Source organism: Rhinoderma darwinii, chromosome 3 (genome assembly GCF_050947455.1).
Source record: "Rhinoderma darwinii isolate aRhiDar2 chromosome 3, aRhiDar2.hap1, whole genome shotgun sequence".
Taxonomy (NCBI): domain Eukaryota; kingdom Metazoa; phylum Chordata; class Amphibia; order Anura; family Rhinodermatidae; genus Rhinoderma; species Rhinoderma darwinii.
The window spans coordinates 410,911,309-410,928,982 of record NC_134689.1 but is presented as its reverse complement, the minus strand read 5'-3'; the positions used below and the strand labels follow the sequence as shown (position 1 = coordinate 410,928,982).

Genomic DNA, 17,674 nt, shown 5'->3' with positions numbered 1-17,674 from the left:
ACCATCACAAAATCCTTTGGCAGAGAGTTCCAAAGTCTCACTGCTCTTACAGTAAAGAATCTCAGTCTGTGATGATGGTGAATTTTTTTTCCTCCCGACGTACTTGATGCTCTCTTGTTCTGGTTAAAGCCCTGGCTTTAAAAATAAAATAATAAATAAAAAAATTTACCCTACATTGATATATTTGTACATAGTAAATAGATGGCACCTAAGAAATGTTGAAGAAAACTCAATAGCCTTTCTTGTTATCCATCTTCACCTTAAATGGTATTTTTGATTTCTACTTATACTCAAATTCTTTGTAAAATCGCATGGCCCTTAAATCCAATTTAGTTAAAGAAAGAAAAATGCTTACAGAGGATTTCCTTATCGAGTAAAAATCTCACTCTCAGCGTCCCATTATTTACTTGGAAGCATTTACCGCTAACGGCAAGATGGCACGAAGCTTCTAGGCTTTTGGAGTTTGGTTAAAATTGGTTTAATTTAAAACCGGTTTCTTCAATCAATCAGAATGAGCAGGTAATCAGCATTTTGTCAACAAGACATTGGTTCTGAACAGGGTCAATAAATTCATCACCAAATGACCTTGTGGCGCAACGGTAGCGCGTCTGACTCCAGATCAGAAGGTTGCGTGTTCAAATCACGTCTGGGTCAGTTGTTGCTTTGATCATCATAATGTGAGTACAGAATGCTAATTTTCATCCAGCTAGTTCCAATTCCTTTGATAAGAGAATTAGGACTCACCTTGAAGTCAAACTTTTTGGACTTCTCCTTTTTTAAAGCGGCAATATCTTCGCAGCTTTTATTATTGCAATGAAAAAAGGGAAAATGTTGCTGTTGTATCAAGAAAGATATCCAGGTTCCTCTTAAATCATTCAACAAATCAACCATCACAAAATCCTTTGGCAGAGAGTTCCAAAGTCTCACTGCTCTTACAGTAAAGAATCTCAGTCTGTGATGATGGTGAATTTTTTTTCCTCCCGACGTACTTGATGCTGTCTTGTTCTGGTTAAAGCCCTGGCTTTAAAAATAAAATAATAAATAAAAAAATGTACCCTACATTGATATATTTGTACATAGTAAATAGATGGCACCTAAGAAATGTTGAAGAAAACTCAATAGCCTTTCTTGTTATCCATCTTCACCTTAAATGGTATTTTTGATTTCTACTTATACTCAATTTCTTTGTAAAATCGCATGGCCCTTAAATCCAATTTAGTTAAAGAAAGAAAAATGCTTACAGAGGATTTCCTTATCGAGTAAAAATCTCATTCTCAGCGTCCCATTATTTACTTGGAAGCATTTAACGCTAACGGCAAGATGGCACGAAGCTTCTAGGCTTTTGGAGTTTGGTTAAAATTGGTTTAATTTAAAACCGGTTTCTTCAATCAATCAGAATGAGCAGGTAATCAGCATTTTGTCAACAAGACATTGGTTCTGAACAGGGTCAATAAATTCTTCATCAAATGACCTTGTGGCGCAACGGTAGCGCGTCTGACTCCAGATCAGAAGGTTGCGTGTTCAAATCACGTCAGGGTCAGTTGTTGCTTTGATCATCATAATGAGAGTAGAGAATGCTAGTTTTTCATCCAGCTAGTTCCAGTTCCTTTGATAAGAGAATTAGGACTCACCTTGAAGTCAAAGTTTTTGGACTTCTCCTTTTTTAAGGCGGCAATATCTACGCAGCTTTTATTATTGCAATGAAAAAAGGGAAAATGTTGCTGTTGTATCAAGAAAGATATCCAGGTTCCTCTTAAATCATTCAACAAATCAACCATCACAAAATCCTTTGGCAGAGAGTTCCAAAGTCTCACTGCTCTTACAGTAAAGAATCTCAGTCTGTGATGATGGTGAATTTTTTTTCCTCCCGACGTACTTGATGCTGTCTTGTTCTGGTTAAAGCCCTGGCTTTAAAAATAAAATAATAAATAAAAAAATGTACCCTACATTGATATATTTGTACATAGTAAATAGATGGCACCTAAGAAATGTTGAAGAAAACTCAATAGCCTTTCTTGTTATCCATCTTCACCTTAAATGGTATTTTTGATTTCTACTTATACTCAAATTCTTTGTAAAATCGCATGGCCCTTAAATCCAATTTAGTTAAAGAAAGAAAAATGCTTACAGAGGATTTCCTTATCGAGTAAAAATCTCACTCTCAGCGTCCCATTATTTACTTGGAAGCATTTACCGCTAACGGCAAGATGGCACGAAGCTTCTAGGCTTTTGGAGTTTGGTTAAAATTGGTTTAATTTAAAACCGGTTTCTTCAATCAATCAGAATGAGCAGGTAATCAGCATTTTGTCAACAAGACATTGGTTCTGAACAGGGTCAATAAATTCATCACCAAATGACCTTGTGGCGCAACGGTAGCGCGTCTGACTCCAGATCAGAAGGTTGCGTGTTCAAATCACGTCTGGGTCAGTTGTTGCTTTGATCATCATAATGTGAGTACAGAATGCTAATTTTCATCCAGCTAGTTCCAATTCCTTTGATAAGAGAATTAGGACTCACCTTGAAGTCAAACTTTTTGGACTTCTCCTTTTTTAAAGCGGCAATATCTTCGCAGCTTTTATTATTGCAATGAAAAAAGGGAAAATGTTGCTGTTGTATCAAGAAAGATATCCAGGTTCCTCTTAAATCATTCAACAAATCAACCATCACAAAATCCTTTGGCAGAGAGTTCCAAAGTCTCACTGCTCTTACAGTAAAGAATCTCAGTCTGTGATGATGGTGAATTTTTTTTCCTCCCGACGTACTTGATGCTGTCTTGTTCTGGTTAAAGCCCTGGCTTTAAAAATAAAATAATAAATAAAAAAATGTACCCTACATTGATATATTTGTACATAGTAAATAGATGGCACCTAAGAAATGTTGAAGAAAACTCAATAGCCTTTCTTGTTATCCATCTTCACCTTAAATGGTATTTTTGATTTCTACTTATACTCAATTTCTTTGTAAAATCGCATGGCCCTTAAATCCAATTTAGTTAAAGAAAGAAAAATGCTTACAGAGGATTTCCTTATCGAGTAAAAATCTCATTCTCAGCGTCCCATTATTTACTTGGAAGCATTTAACGCTAACGGCAAGATGGCACGAAGCTTCTAGGCTTTTGGAGTTTGGTTAAAATTGGTTTAATTTAAAACCGGTTTCTTCAATCAATCAGAATGAGCAGGTAATCAGCATTTTGTCAACAAGACATTGGTTCTGAACAGGGTCAATAAATTCTTCGTCAAATGACCTTGTGGCGCAACGGTAGCGCGTCTGACTCCAGATCAGAAGGTTGCGTGTTCAAATCACGTCAGGGTCAGTTGTTGCTTTGATCATCATAATGAGAGTAGAGAATGCTAGTTTTTCATCCAGCTAGTTCCAGTTCCTTTGATAAGAGAATTAGGACTCACCTTGAAGTCAAAGTTTTTGGACTTCTCCTTTTTTAAGGCGGCAATATCTACGCAGCTTTTATTATTGCAATGAAAAAAGGGAAAATGTTGCTGTTGTATCAAGAAAGATATCCAGGTTCCTCTTAAATCATTCAACAAATCAACCATCACAAAATCCTTTGGCAGAGAGTTCCAAAGTCTCACTGCTCTTACAGTAAAGAATCTCAGTCTGTGATGATGGTGAATTTTTTTTCCTCCCGACGTACTTGATGCTGTCTTGTTCTGGTTAAAGCCCTGGCTTTAAAAATAAAATAATAAATAAAAAAATGTACCCTACATTGATATATTTGTACATAGTAAATAGATGGCACCTAAGAAATGTTGAAGAAAACTCAATAGCCTTTCTTGTTATCCATCTTCACCTTAAATGGTATTTTTGATTTCTACTTATACTCAATTTCTTTGTAAAATCGCATGGCCCTTAAATCCAATTTAGTTAAAGAAAGAAAAATGCTTACAGAGGATTTCCTTATCGAGTAAAAATCTCACTCTCAGCGTCCCATTATTTACTTGGAAGCATTTACCGCTAACGGCAAGATGGCACGAAGCTTCTAGGCTTTTGGAGTTTGGTTAAAATTGGTTTAATTTAAAACCGGTTTCTTCAATCAATCAGAATGAGCAGGTAATCAGCATTTTGTCAACAAGACATTGGTTCTGAACAGGGTCAATAAATTCATCATCAAATGACCTTGTGGCGCAACGGTAGCGCGTCTGACTCCAGATCAGAAGGTTGCGTGTTCAAATCACGTCTGGGTCAGTTGTTGCCTTGATCATCATAATGTGAGTACAGAATGCTAATTTTCATCCAGCTAGTTCCAATTCCTTTGATAAGAGAATTAGGACTCACCTTGAAGTCAAACTTTTTGGACTTCTCCTTTTTTAAAGCGGCAATATCTTCGCAGCTTTTATTATTGCAATGAAAAAAGGGAAAATGTTGCTGTTGTATCTAGAAAGATATCCAGGTTCCTCTTAAATCATTCAACAAATCAACCATCACAAAATCCTTTGGCAGAGAGTTCCAAAGTCTCACTGCTCTTACAGTAAAGAATCTCAGTCTGTGATGATGGTGAATTTTTTTTCCTCCCGACGTACTTGATGCTGTCTTGTTCTGGTTAAAGCCCTGGCTTTAAAAATAAAATAATAAATAAAAAAATGTACCCTACATTGATATATTTGTACATAGTAAATAGATGGCACCTAAGAAATGTTGAAGAAAACTCAATAGCCTTTCTTGTTATCCATCTTCACCTTAAATGGTATTTTTGATTTCTACTTATACTCAATTTCTTTGTAAAATCGCATGGCCCTTAAATCCAATTTAGTTAAAGAAAGAAAAATGCTTACAGAGGATTTCCTTATCGAGTAAAAATCTCATTCTCAGCGTCCCATTATTTACTTGGAAGCATTTAACGCTAACGGCAAGATGGCACGAAGCTTCTAGGCTTTTGGAGTTTGGTTAAAATTGGTTTAATTTAAAACCGGTTTCTTCAATCAATCAGAATGAGCAGGTAATCAGCATTTTGTCAACAAGACATTGGTTCTGAACAGGGTCAATAAATTCTTCGTCAAATGACCTTGTGGCGCAACGGTAGCGCGTCTGACTCCAGATCAGAAGGTTGCGTGTTCAAATCACGTCAGGGTCAGTTGTTGCTTTGATCATCATAATGAGAGTAGAGAATGCTAGTTTTTCATCCAGCTAGTTCCAGTTCCTTTGATAAGAGAATTAGGACTCACCTTGAAGTCAAAGTTTTTGGACTTCTCCTTTTTTAAGGCGGCAATATCTACGCAGCTTTTATTATTGCAATGAAAAAAGGGAAAATGTTGCTGTTGTATCAAGAAAGATATCCAGGTTCCTCTTAAATCATTCAACAAATCAACCATCACAAAATCCTTTGGCAGAGAGTTCCAAAGTCTCACTGCTCTTACAGTAAAGAATCTCAGTCTGTGATGATGGTGAATTTTTTTTCCTCCCGACGTACTTGATGCTGTCTTGTTCTGGTTAAAGCCCTGGCTTTAAAAATAAAATAATAAATAAAAAAATGTACCCTACATTGATATATTTGTACATAGTAAATAGATGGCACCTAAGAAATGTTGAAGAAAACTCAATAGCCTTTCTTGTTATCCATCTTCACCTTAAATGGTATTTTTGATTTCTACTTATACTCAATTTCTTTGTAAAATCGCATGGCCCTTAACCCCTTAATGACCGCCGATACGTCTTTTTACGGCGGTCATTAGTGGGCTTTATTCTAGAGCGCCGCCAAACTACGTCGCTGCATTAGAATAAAGTAAACAGAGCAGGGAGCCGTGAAATCTCCCTGCTCTCAGCTGCCAGAAGCAGCTGAGGGCTGGGAGCGTCCCTGCTCTGCCGGGTGAGATCGATATTAGTATCGATCTCACCTGTTTAACCCTTCAGATGCGGTGCACAATAGCGAGCACCGCATCTGAATGGTTTTGGAGAGAGGGAGGAAGCTCCCTCTCATCTCACTGACACCCGGCGATAAAATCGCCGAGTGTCTGTGTCTTCTATGGCAGCCGGGGGTCTAATAAAGACCCCCAGGTCTGCCTGCAGCGAATGCCTGCTAGATCATGCCGCAGGCATGACCTAGCAGATGCCTGTCCGTTTTAAACGGACAGGCAGTAATACACTGCAATACAAAAGTATTGCAGTGTATTATAATAGCGATCGGATGATAGGGAAGTCCCCTAGTGGGACTAGTAAAAAAGTAAAAAAAAGTTTAATAAAGTTAATTTTAAAAAAAAGTGAAAAAAAAAAAAAATGAAAAACCCAGCTTTTCCCCTTACAAAATGCTTTACTATTAAAAAAAACTACAATAAAGCAAAAAAGTTACACATATTTGGTATCGCCGCGTCCGTAACGACCCCGACTATAAAGCTGTTACATTATTTAACCCGCACTGTGAACGCCGTAAAAAATAAAATAAAAAACAATGGAAAAATTGCTGTTTTCTGTTAATCCTGACTTAAAAAAAATGTGATAGAAAGTGATCAAAAAGTCGCATCTACTCTCAAATGGTACCAATAAAAACTGCAAGTCGTCCCGCAAAAAACAAGACCTTATACAGCTATGCCGACGCAAAAATAAAAAAGTTACAGCTCTTCGAATGTGACAATGGAAAAATCTAAAAAATGGCTTGGACATTAGGGCCCAGAATGCCAGCAGGGGGAAGGGGTTAAATCCAATTTAGTTAAAGAAAGAAAAATGCTTACAGAGGATTTCCTTATCGAGTAAAAATCTCACTCTCAGCGTCCCATTATTTACTTGGAAGCATTTAACGCTAACGGCAAGATGGCACGAAGCTTCTAGGCTTTTGGAGTTTGGTTAAAATTGGTTTCATTTAAAACCGGTTTCTTCAATCAATCAGAATGAGCAGGTAATCAGCATTTTGTCAACAAGACATTGGTTCTGAACCGGGTCAATAAATTCATCATCAAATGACCTTGTGGCGCAACAGTAGCGCGTCTGACTCCAGATCAGAAGGTTGTGTGTTCACATCACGTCATTTTCAGTTGTTGCTTTGATCATCATAATGAGAGTACAGAATGCTAGTTTTTCATACAGCTAGTTCCAGTTCCTTTGATAAGAGAATTAGGACTCACCTTGAAGTCAAAGTTTTTGGACTTCTCCTTTTTTAAGGCGGCAATATCTACGCAGCTTTTATTATTGCAATGAAAAAAGGGAAAATGTTGCTGTTGTATCAAGAAAGATATCCAGGTTCCTCTTAAATCATTCAACAAATCAACCATCACAAAATCCTTTGGCAGAGAGTTCCAAAGTCTCACTGCTCTTACAGTAAAGAATCTCAGTCTGTGATGATGGTGAATTTTTTTTCCTCCCGACGTACTTGATGCTGTCTTGTTCTGGTTAAAGCCCTGGCTTTAAAAATAAAATAGTAAATAAAAAAATGTACCCTACATTGATATATTTGTACATAGTAAATAGATGGCACCTAAGAAATGTTGAAGAAAACTCAATAGCCTTTCTTGTTATCCATCTTCACCTTAAATGGTATTTTTGATTTCTACTTATACTCAATTTCTTTGTAAAATCGCATGGCCCTTAAATCCAATTTAGTTAAAGAAAGAAAAATGCTTACAGAGGATTTCCTTATCGAGTAAAAATCTCACTCTCAGCGTCCCATTATTTACTTGGAAGCATTTAACGCTAACGGCAAGATGGCACGAAGCTTCTAGGCTTTTGGAGTTTGGTTAAAATTGGTTTAATTTAAAACCGGTTTCTTCAATCAATCAGAATGAGCAGGTAATCAGCATTTTGTCAACAAGACATTGGTTCTGAACAGGGTCAATAAATTCATCATCAAATGACCTTGTGGCGCAACGGTAGCGCGTCTGACTCCAGATCAGAAGGTTGCGTGTTCAAATCACGTCAGGGTCAGTTGTTGCTTTGATCATCATAATGTGAGTACAGAATGCTAATTTTCATCCAGCTAGTTCCAGTTCCTTTGATAAGAGAATTAGGACTCACCTTGAAGTCAAAGTTTTTGGACTTCTCCTTTTTTAAGGCGGCAATATCTACGCAGCTTTTATTATTGCAATGAAAAAAGGGAAAATGTTGCTGTTGTATCAAGAAAGATATCCAGGTTCCTCTTAAATCATTCAACAAATCAACCATCACAAAATCCTTTGGCAGAGAGTTCCAAAGTCTTACTGCTCTTACAGTAAAGAATCTCAGTCTGTGATGATGGTGAATTTTTTTTCCTCCCGACGTACTTGATGCTGTCTTGTTCTGGTTAAAGCCCTGGCTTTAAAAATAAAATAATAAATAAAAAAATGTACCCTACATTGATATATTTGTACATAGTAAATAGATGGCACCTAAGAAATGTTGAAGAAAACTCAATAGCCTTTCTTGTTATCCATCTTCACCTTAAATGGTATTTTTGATTTCTACTTATACTCAATTTCTTTGTAAAATCGCATGGCCCTTAAATCCAATTTAGTTAAAGAAAGAAAAATGCTTACAGAGGATTTCCTTATCGAGTAAAAATCTCACTCTCAGCGTCCCATTATTTACTTGGAAGCATTTAACGCTAACGGCAAGATGGCACGAAGCTTCTAGGCTTTTGGAGTTTAGTTAAAATTGGTTTAATTTAAAACCGGTTTCTTCAATCAATCAGAATGAGCAGGTAATCAGCATTTTGTCAACAAGACATTGGTTCTGAACAGGGTCAATAAATTCCTCATCAAATGACCTTGTGGCGCAAAGGTAGCGCGTCTGACTCCAGATCAGAACGTTGCGTGTTCAAATCACGTCAGGGTCGGTTGTTGCTTTGATCAACATAATGTGAGTACAGAATGCTAATTTTCATCCAGCTAGTTCCAGTTCCTTTGATAAGAGAATTAGGACTCACCTTGAAGTCAAAGTTTTTGGACTTCTCCTTTTTTAAGGCGGCAATATCTACGCAGCTTTTATTATTGCAATGAAAAAAGGGAAAATGTTGCTGTTGTATCAAGAAAGATATCCAGGTTCCTCTTAAATCATTCAACAAATCAACCATCACAAAATCCTTTGGCAGAGAGTTCCAAAGTCTCACTGCTCTTACAGTAAAGAATCTCAGTCTGTGATGATGGTGAATTTTTTGTCCTCCCGACTTACTTGATGCTGTCTTGTTCTGGTTAAAGCCCTGGCTTTAAAAATAAAATAATAAATAAAAAAATGTACCCTACATTGATATATTTGTACATAGTAAATAGATGGCACCTAAGAAATGTTGAAGAAAACTCAATAGCCTTTCTTGTTATCCATCTTCACCTTAAATGGTATTTTTGATTTCTACTTATACTCAATTTCTTTGTAAAATCGCATGGCCCTTAAATCCAATTTAGTTAAAGAAAGAAAAATGCTTACAGAGGATTTCCTTATCGAGTAAAAATCTCACTCTCAGCGTCCCATTATTTACTTGGAAGCATTTAACGCTAACGGCAAGATGGCACGAAGCTTCTAGGCTTTTGGAGTTTGGATAAAATTGGTTTAATTTAAAACCGGTTTCTTCAATCAATCAGAATGAGCAGGTAATCAGCATTTTGACAACAAGACATTGGTTCTGAACAGGGTCAATAAATTCATCATCTAATGACCTTGTGGCGCAACGGTAGCGCGTCTGACTCCAGATCAGAAGGTTGCGTGTTCAAATCACGTCTGGGTCAGTTGTTGCTTTGATCATCATAATGTGAGTACAGAATGCTAATTTTCATCCAGCTAGTTCCAATTCCTTTGATAAGAGAATTAGGACTCACCTTGAAGTCAAACTTTTTGGACTTCTCCTTTTTTAAAGCGGCAATATCTTCGCAGCTTTTATTATTGCAATGAAAAAAGGGAAAATGTTGCTGTTGTATCAAGAAAGATATCCAGGTTCCTCTTAAATCATTCAACAAATCAACCATCACAAAATCCTTTGGCAGAGAGTTCCAAAGTCTCACTGCTCTTACAGTAAAGAATCTCAGTCTGTGATGATGGTGAATTTTTTTTCCTCCCGACGTACTTGATGCTGTCTTGTTCTGGTTAAAGCCCTGGCTTTAAAAATAAAATAATAAATAAAAAAATGTACCCTACATTGATATATTTGTACATAGTAAATAGATGGCACCTAAGAAATGTTGAAGAAAACTCAATAGCCTTTCTTGTTATCCATCTTCACCTTAAATGGTATTTTTGATTTCTACTTATACTCAATTTCTTTGTAAAATCGCATGGCCCTTAAATCCAATTTAGTTAAAGAAAGAAAAATGCTTACAGAGGATTTCCTTATCGAGTAAAAATCTCACTCTCAGCGTCCCATTATTTACTTGGAAGCATTTAACGCTAACGGCAAGATGGCACGAAGCTTCTAGGCTTTTGGAGTTTGGTTAAAATTGGTTTAATTTAAAACCGGTTTCTTCAATCAATCAGAATGAGCAGGTAATCAGCATTTTGTCAACAAGACATTGGTTCTGAACAGGGTCAATAAATTCAACATCAAATGACCTTGTGGCGCAAAGGTAGCGCGTCTGACTCCAGATCAGAAGGTTGCGTGTTCAAATCACGTCAGGGTCAGTTGTTGCTTTGATCATCATAATGTGAGTACAGAATGCTAATTTTCATCCAGGTAGTTCCAATTCCTTTGATAAGAGAATTAGGACTCACCTTGAAGTCAAACTTTTTGGACTTCTCCTTTTTTAAAGCGGCAATATCTTCGCAGCTTTTATTATTGCAATGAAAAAAGGGAAAATGTTGCTGTTGTATCAAGAAAGATATCCAGGTTCCTCTTAAATAATTCAACAAATCAACCATCACAAAATCCTTTGGCAGAGAGTTCCAAAGTCTCACTGCTCTTACAGTAAAGAATCTCAGTCTGTGATGATGGTGAATTTTTTTTCCTCCCGACGTACTTGATGCTGTCTTGTTCTGGTTAAAGCCCTGGCTTTAAAAATAAAATAATAAATAAAAAAATGTACCCTACATTGATATATTTGTACATAGTAAATAGATGGCACCTAAGAAATGTTGAAGAAAACTCAATAGCCTTTCTTGTTATCCATCTTCACCTTAAATGGTATTTTTGATTTCTACTTATACTCAATTTCTTTGTAAAATCGCATGGCCCTTAAATCCAATTTAGTTAAAGAAAGAAAAATGCTTACAGAGGATTTCCTTATCGAGTAAAAATCTCACTCTCAGCGTCCCATTATTTACTTGGAAGCATTTAACGCTAACGGCAAGATGGCACGAAGCTTCTAGGCTTTTGGAGTTTGGTTAAAATTGGTTTAATTTAAAACCGGTTTCTTCAATCAATCAGAATGAGCAGGTAATCAGCATTTTGTCAACAAGACATTGGTTCTGAACAGGGTCAATAAATTCATCATCAAATGACCTTGTGGCGCAACGGTAGCGCGTCTGACTCCAGATCAGAAGGTTGCGTGTTCAAATCACGTCAGGGTCAGTTGTTGCTTTGATCATCATAATGAGAGTAGAGAATGCTAGTTTTTCATCCAGCTAGTTCCAGTTCCTTTGATAAGAGAATTAGGACTCACCTTGAAGTCAAAGTTTTTGGACTTCTCCTTTTTTAAGGCGGCAATATCTACGCAGCTTTTATTATTGCAATGAAAAAAGGGAAAATGTTGCTGTTGTATCAAGAAAGATATCCAGGTTCCTCTTAAATCATTCAACAAATCAACCATCACAAAATCCTTTGGCAGCGAGTTCCAAAGTCTCACTGCTCTTACAGTAAAGAATCTCAGTCTGTGATGATGGTGAATTTTTTTTCCTCCCGACGTACTTGATGCTGTCTTGTTCTGGTTAAAGCCCTGGCTTTAAAAATAAAATAATAAATAAAAAAATGTACCCTACATTGATATATTTGTACATAGTAAATAGATGGCACCTAAGAAATGTTGAAGAAAACTCAATAGCCTTTCTTGTTATCCATCTTCACCTTAAATGGTATTTTTGATTTCTACTTATACTCAATTTCTTTGTAAAATCGCATGGCCCTTAAATCCAATTTAGTTAAAGAAAGAAAAATGCTTACAGAGGATTTCCTTATCGAGTAAAAATCTCACTCTCAGCGTCCCATTATTTACTTGGAAGCATTTAACGCTAACGGCAAGATGGCACGAAGCTTCTAGGCTTTTGGAGTTTGGTTAAAATTGGTTTAATTTAAAACCGGTTTCTTCAATCAATCAGAATGAGCAGGTAATCAGCATTTTGTCAACAAGACATTGGTTCTGAACAGGGTCAATAAATTCATCATCAAATGACCTTGTGGCGCAACGGTAGCGCGTCTGACTCCAGATCAGAAGGTTGCGTGTTCAAATCACGTCTGGGTCAGTTGTTGCTTTGATCATCATAATGTGAGTACAGAATGCTAATTTTCATCCAGCTAGTTCCAATTCCTTTGATAAGAGAATTAGGACTCACCTTGAAGTCAAACTTTTTGGACTTCTCCTTTTTTAAAGCGGCAATATCTTCGCAGCTTTTATTATTGCAATGAAAAAAGGGAAAATGTTGCTGTTGTATCAAGAAAGATATCCAGGTTCCTCTTAAATCATTCAACAAATCAACCATCACAAAATCCTTTGGCAGAGAGTTCCAAAGTCTCACTGCTCTTACAGTAAAGAATCTCAGTCTGTGATGATGGTGAATTTTTTTTCCTCCCGACGTACTTGATGCTGTCTTGTTCTGGTTAAAGCCCTGGCTTTAAAAATAAAATAATAAATAAAAAAATGTACCCTACATTGATATATTTGTACATAGTAAATAGATGGCACCTAAGAAATGTTGAAGAAAACTCAATAGCCTTTCTTGTTATCCATCTTCACCTTAAATGGTATTTTTGATTTCTACTTATACTCAATTTCTTTGTAAAATCGCATGGCCCTTAAATCCAATTTAGTTAAAGAAAGAAAAATGCTTACAGAGGATTTCCTTATCGAGTAAAAATCTCACTCTCAGCGTCCCATTATTTACTTGGAAGCATTTAACGCTAACGGCAAGATGGCACGAAGCTTCTAGGCTTTTGGAGTTTGGTTAAAATTGGTTTAATTTAAAACCGGTTTCTTCAATCAATCAGAATGAGCAGGTAATCAGCATTTTGTCAACAAGACATTGGTTCTGAACAGGGTCAATAAATTCAACATCAAATGACCTTGTGGCGCAAAGGTAGCGCGTCTGACTCCAGATCAGAAGGTTGCGTGTTCAAATCACGTCAGGGTCAGTTGTTGCTTTGATCATCATAATGTGAGTACAGAATGCTAATTTTCATCCAGGTAGTTCCAATTCCTTTGATAAGAGAATTAGGACTCACCTTGAAGTCAAACTTTTTGGACTTCTCCTTTTTTAAAGCGGCAATATCTTCGCAGCTTTTATTATTGCAATGAAAAAAGGGAAAATGTTGCTGTTGTATCAAGAAAGATATCCAGGTTCCTCTTAAATAATTCAACAAATCAACCATCACAAAATCCTTTGGCAGAGAGTTCCAAAGTCTCACTGCTCTTACAGTAAAGAATCTCAGTCTGTGATGATGGTGAATTTTTTTTCCTCCCGACGTACTTGATGCTGTCTTGTTCTGGTTAAAGCCCTGGCTTTAAAAATAAAATAATAAATAAAAAAATGTACCCTACATTGATATATTTGTACATAGTAAATAGATGGCACCTAAGAAATGTTGAAGAAAACTCAATAGCCTTTCTTGTTATCCATCTTCACCTTAAATGGTATTTTTGATTTCTACTTATACTCAATTTCTTTGTAAAATCGCATGGCCCTTAAATCCAATTTAGTTAAAGAAAGAAAAATGCTTACAGAGGATTTCCTTATCGAGTAAAAATCTCACTCTCAGCGTCCCATTATTTACTTGGAAGCATTTAACGCTAACGGCAAGATGGCACGAAGCTTCTAGGCTTTTGGAGTTTGGTTAAAATTGGTTTAATTTAAAACCGGTTTCTTCAATCAATCAGAATGAGCAGGTAATCAGCATTTTGTCAACAAGACATTGGTTCTGAACAGGGTCAATAAATTCATCATCAAATGACCTTGTGGCGCAACGGTAGCGCGTCTGACTCCAGATCAGAAGGTTGCGTGTTCAAATCACGTCAGGGTCAGTTGTTGCTTTGATCATCATAATGAGAGTAGAGAATGCTAGTTTTTCATCCAGCTAGTTCCAGTTCCTTTGATAAGAGAATTAGGACTCACCTTGAAGTCAAAGTTTTTGGACTTCTCCTTTTTTAAGGCGGCAATATCTACGCAGCTTTTATTATTGCAATGAAAAAAGGGAAAATGTTGCTGTTGTATCAAGAAAGATATCCAGGTTCCTCTTAAATCATTCAACAAATCAACCATCACAAAATCCTTTGGCAGCGAGTTCCAAAGTCTCACTGCTCTTACAGTAAAGAATCTCAGTCTGTGATGATGGTGAATTTTTTTTCCTCCCGACGTACTTGATGCTGTCTTGTTCTGGTTAAAGCCCTGGCTTTAAAAATAAAATAATAAATAAAAAAATGTACCCTACATTGATATATTTGTACATAGTAAATAGATGGCACCTAAGAAATGTTGAAGAAAACTCAATAGCCTTTCTTGTTATCCATCTTCACCTTAAATGGTATTTTTGATTTCTACTTATACTCAATTTCTTTGTAAAATCGCATGGCCCTTAAATCCAATTTAGTTAAAGAAAGAAAAATGCTTACAGAGGATTTCCTTATCGAGTAAAAATCTCACTCTCAGCGTCCCATTATTTACTTGGAAGCATTTAACGCTAACGGCAAGATGGCACGAAGCTTCTAGGCTTTTGGAGTTTGGTTAAAATTGGTTTAATTTAAAACCGGTTTCTTCAATCAATCAGAATGAGCAGGTAATCAGCATTTTGTCAACAAGACATTGGTTCTGAACAGGGTCAATAAATTCATCATCAAATGACCTTGTGGCGCAACGGTAGCGCGTCTGACTCCAGATCAGAAGGTTGCGTGTTCAAATCACGTCTGGGTCAGTTGTTGCTTTGATCATCATAATGTGAGTACAGAATGCTAATTTTCATCCAGCTAGTTCCAATTCCTTTGATAAGAGAATTAGGACTCACCTTGAAGTCAAACTTTTTGGACTTCTCCTTTTTTAAAGCGGCAATATCTTCGCAGCTTTTATTATTGCAATGAAAAAAGGGAAAATGTTGCTGTTGTATCAAGAAAGATATCCAGGTTCCTCTTAAATCATTCAACAAATCAACCATCACAAAATCCTTTGGCAGAGAGTTCCAAAGTCTCACTGCTCTTACAGTAAAGAATCTCAGTCTGTGATGATGGTGAATTTTTTTCCTCCCGACGTACTTGATGCTGTCTTGTTCTGGTTAAAGCCCTGGCTTTAAAAATAAAATAATAAATAAAAAAATGTACCCTACATTGATATATTTGTACATAGTAAATAGATGGCACCTAAGAAATGTTGAAGAAAACTCAATAGCCTTTCTTGTTATCCATCTTCACCTTAAATGGTATTTTTGATTTCTACTTATACTCAATTTCTTTGTAAAATCGCATGGCCCTTAAATCCAATTTAGTTAAAGAAAGAAAAATGCTTACAGAGGATTTCCTTATCGAGTAAAAATCTCACTCTCAGCGTCCCATTATTTACTTGGAAGCATTTAACGCTAACGGCAAGATGGCACGAAGCTTCTAGGCTTTTGGAGTTTGGTCCTACCAAGAGTTGAACTCAGATTGCTGGATTCAGAGTGCTAACCATTACACCATGGAACCGTTGACAATAGAGTGCAGTTTGGATATTTCTACTAAACAGGCAGTACGTGTAATTACAATAACAGGTCGGCTATCATTCAAAATCGACCTCCCACAATAATCAAGAGGGCTTCTGTGCCTGCATGATCACCAAGATGTACAATTATTTTCTATTGCGGTTATATAACAAAAGCTAGAACCCTGCATTTGGAAAGGGAAAATACTATTAACAACTCAATGGGAAAAAACTGGGAAATGAAATTATGAATTTCAGTTGACTGAAAACTTAACTGTTGTAACCAGTGTCAGGCAGCTACTGCCAAGGCAAAAAGACTGTAAATTAGTTTCCAATTGGATAATCTACAATGTGGATCATACTAATTTCTTTGTAAAATCGCATGGCCCTTAAATCCAATTTAGTTAAAGAAAGAAAAATGCTTACAGAGGATTTCCTTATCGAGTAAAAATCTCACTCTCAGCGTCCCATTATTTACTTGGAAGCATTTAACGCTAACGGCAAGATGGCACGAAGCTTCTAGGCTTTTGGAGTTTGGATAAAATTGGTTTAATTTAAAACCGGTTTCTTCAATCAATCAGAATGAGCAGGTAATCAGCATTTTGTCAACAAGACATTGGTTCTGAACAGGGTCAATAAATTCATCATCAAATGACCTTGTGGCGCAACGGTAGCGCGTCTGACTCCAGATCAGAAGGTTGCGTGTTCAAATCACGGCTGGGTCAGTTGTTGCTTTGATCATCACAATGTGAGTACAGAATGCTAATTTTCATCCAGCTAGTTCCAATTCCTTTGATAAGAGAATTAGGACTCACCTTGAAGTCAAACTTTTTGGACTTCTCCTTTTTTAAAGCGGCAATATCTTCGCAGCTTTTATTATTGCAATGAAAAAAGGGAAAATGTTGCTGTTGTATCAAGAAAGATATCCAGGTTCCTCTTAAATCATCCAACAAATCAACCATCACAAAATCCTTTGGCAGAGAGTTCCAAAGTCTCACTGCTCTTACAGTAAAGAATCTCAGTCTGTGATGATGGTGAATTTTTTTTCCTCCCGACGTACTTGATGCTGTCTTGTTCTGGTTAAAGCACTGGCTTTAAAAATAAAATAATAAATAAAAAAATGTACCCTACATTGATATATTTGTACATAGTAAATAGATGGCACCTAAGAAATGTTGAAGAAAACTCAATAGCCTTTCTTGTTATCCATCTTCACCTTAAATGGTATTTTTGATTTCTGCTTATACTCAATTTCTTTGTAAAATCGCATGGCCCTTAAATCCAATTTAGTTAAAGAAAGAAAAATGCTTACAGAGGATTTCCTTATCGAGTAAAAATCTCACTCTCAGCGTCCCATTATTTACTTGGAAGCATTTAACGCTAACGGCAAGATGGCACGAAGCTTCTAGGCTTTTGGAGTTTGGTTAAAATTGGTTTAATTTAAAACCGGTTTCTTCAATCAATCAGAATGAGCAGGTAATCAGCATTTTGTCAACAAGACATTGGTTCTGAACAGGGTCAATAAATTCATCATCAAATGACCTTGTGGCGCAACGGTAGCGCGTCTGACTCCAGATCAGAAGGTTGCGTGTTCAAATCACGTCAGGGTCAGTTGTTGCTTTGATCATCATAATGAGAGTAGAGAATGCTAGTTTTTCATCCAGCTAGTTCCAGTTCCTTTGATAAGAGAATTAGGACTCACCTTGAAGTCAAAGTTTTTGGACTTCTCCTTTTTTAAGGCGGCAATATCTACGCAGCTTTTATTATTGCAATGAAAAAAGGGAAAATGTTGCTGTTGTATCAAGAAAGATATCCAGGTTCCTCTTAAATCATTCAACAAATCAACCATCACAAAATCCTTTGGCAGCGAGTTCCAAAGTCTCACTGCTCTTACAGTAAAGAATCTCAGTCTGTGATGATGGTGAATTTTTTTTCCTCCCGACGTACTTGATGCTGTCTTGTTCTG

At 36.6% G+C, this 17,674-nt stretch overlaps 17 non-coding genes across 17 annotated transcripts; all 17 read left to right on the top strand.

The window, feature by feature from the left end:
- Nucleotides 1–582: 582 nt before the first annotated feature.
- TRNAW-CCA (transfer RNA tryptophan (anticodon CCA)) lies at nt 583–654 on the top strand. The gene has a single exon. It is a non-coding gene; the product is annotated as a tRNA-Trp (tRNA).
- An 814-nt stretch (nt 655–1,468) lies between these two features.
- Nucleotides 1,469–1,540, top strand: TRNAW-CCA (transfer RNA tryptophan (anticodon CCA)). The gene has a single exon. It is a non-coding gene; the product is annotated as a tRNA-Trp (tRNA).
- Nucleotides 1,541–2,355: 815 nt separating this feature from the next.
- TRNAW-CCA (transfer RNA tryptophan (anticodon CCA)) lies at nt 2,356–2,427 on the top strand. The gene has a single exon. It is a non-coding gene; the product is annotated as a tRNA-Trp (tRNA).
- An 814-nt stretch (nt 2,428–3,241) lies between these two features.
- TRNAW-CCA (transfer RNA tryptophan (anticodon CCA)) lies at nt 3,242–3,313 on the top strand. Its single transcript has one exon. It is a non-coding gene; the product is annotated as a tRNA-Trp (tRNA).
- An 815-nt stretch (nt 3,314–4,128) lies between these two features.
- TRNAW-CCA (transfer RNA tryptophan (anticodon CCA)) lies at nt 4,129–4,200 on the top strand. Its single transcript has one exon. It is a non-coding gene; the product is annotated as a tRNA-Trp (tRNA).
- Nucleotides 4,201–5,014: 814 nt separating this feature from the next.
- TRNAW-CCA (transfer RNA tryptophan (anticodon CCA)) lies at nt 5,015–5,086 on the top strand. Its single transcript has one exon. It is a non-coding gene; the product is annotated as a tRNA-Trp (tRNA).
- A 2,705-nt stretch (nt 5,087–7,791) lies between these two features.
- On the top strand, nt 7,792–7,863 carry TRNAW-CCA (transfer RNA tryptophan (anticodon CCA)). The gene has a single exon. It is a non-coding gene; the product is annotated as a tRNA-Trp (tRNA).
- Nucleotides 7,864–8,677: 814 nt separating this feature from the next.
- Nucleotides 8,678–8,749, top strand: TRNAW-CCA (transfer RNA tryptophan (anticodon CCA)). The gene has a single exon. It is a non-coding gene; the product is annotated as a tRNA-Trp (tRNA).
- Nucleotides 8,750–9,563: 814 nt separating this feature from the next.
- On the top strand, nt 9,564–9,635 carry TRNAW-CCA (transfer RNA tryptophan (anticodon CCA)). The gene has a single exon. It is a non-coding gene; the product is annotated as a tRNA-Trp (tRNA).
- An 814-nt stretch (nt 9,636–10,449) lies between these two features.
- Nucleotides 10,450–10,521, top strand: TRNAW-CCA (transfer RNA tryptophan (anticodon CCA)). Its single transcript has one exon. It is a non-coding gene; the product is annotated as a tRNA-Trp (tRNA).
- An 814-nt stretch (nt 10,522–11,335) lies between these two features.
- On the top strand, nt 11,336–11,407 carry TRNAW-CCA (transfer RNA tryptophan (anticodon CCA)). Its single transcript has one exon. It is a non-coding gene; the product is annotated as a tRNA-Trp (tRNA).
- An 815-nt stretch (nt 11,408–12,222) lies between these two features.
- On the top strand, nt 12,223–12,294 carry TRNAW-CCA (transfer RNA tryptophan (anticodon CCA)). The gene has a single exon. It is a non-coding gene; the product is annotated as a tRNA-Trp (tRNA).
- An 814-nt stretch (nt 12,295–13,108) lies between these two features.
- TRNAW-CCA (transfer RNA tryptophan (anticodon CCA)) lies at nt 13,109–13,180 on the top strand. Its single transcript has one exon. It is a non-coding gene; the product is annotated as a tRNA-Trp (tRNA).
- Nucleotides 13,181–13,994: 814 nt separating this feature from the next.
- TRNAW-CCA (transfer RNA tryptophan (anticodon CCA)) lies at nt 13,995–14,066 on the top strand. The gene has a single exon. It is a non-coding gene; the product is annotated as a tRNA-Trp (tRNA).
- An 815-nt stretch (nt 14,067–14,881) lies between these two features.
- On the top strand, nt 14,882–14,953 carry TRNAW-CCA (transfer RNA tryptophan (anticodon CCA)). The gene has a single exon. It is a non-coding gene; the product is annotated as a tRNA-Trp (tRNA).
- Nucleotides 14,954–16,361: 1,408 nt separating this feature from the next.
- Nucleotides 16,362–16,433, top strand: TRNAW-CCA (transfer RNA tryptophan (anticodon CCA)). The gene has a single exon. It is a non-coding gene; the product is annotated as a tRNA-Trp (tRNA).
- An 814-nt stretch (nt 16,434–17,247) lies between these two features.
- Nucleotides 17,248–17,319, top strand: TRNAW-CCA (transfer RNA tryptophan (anticodon CCA)). The gene has a single exon. It is a non-coding gene; the product is annotated as a tRNA-Trp (tRNA).
- The last annotated feature ends 355 nt before the right edge of the window (nt 17,320–17,674 follow it).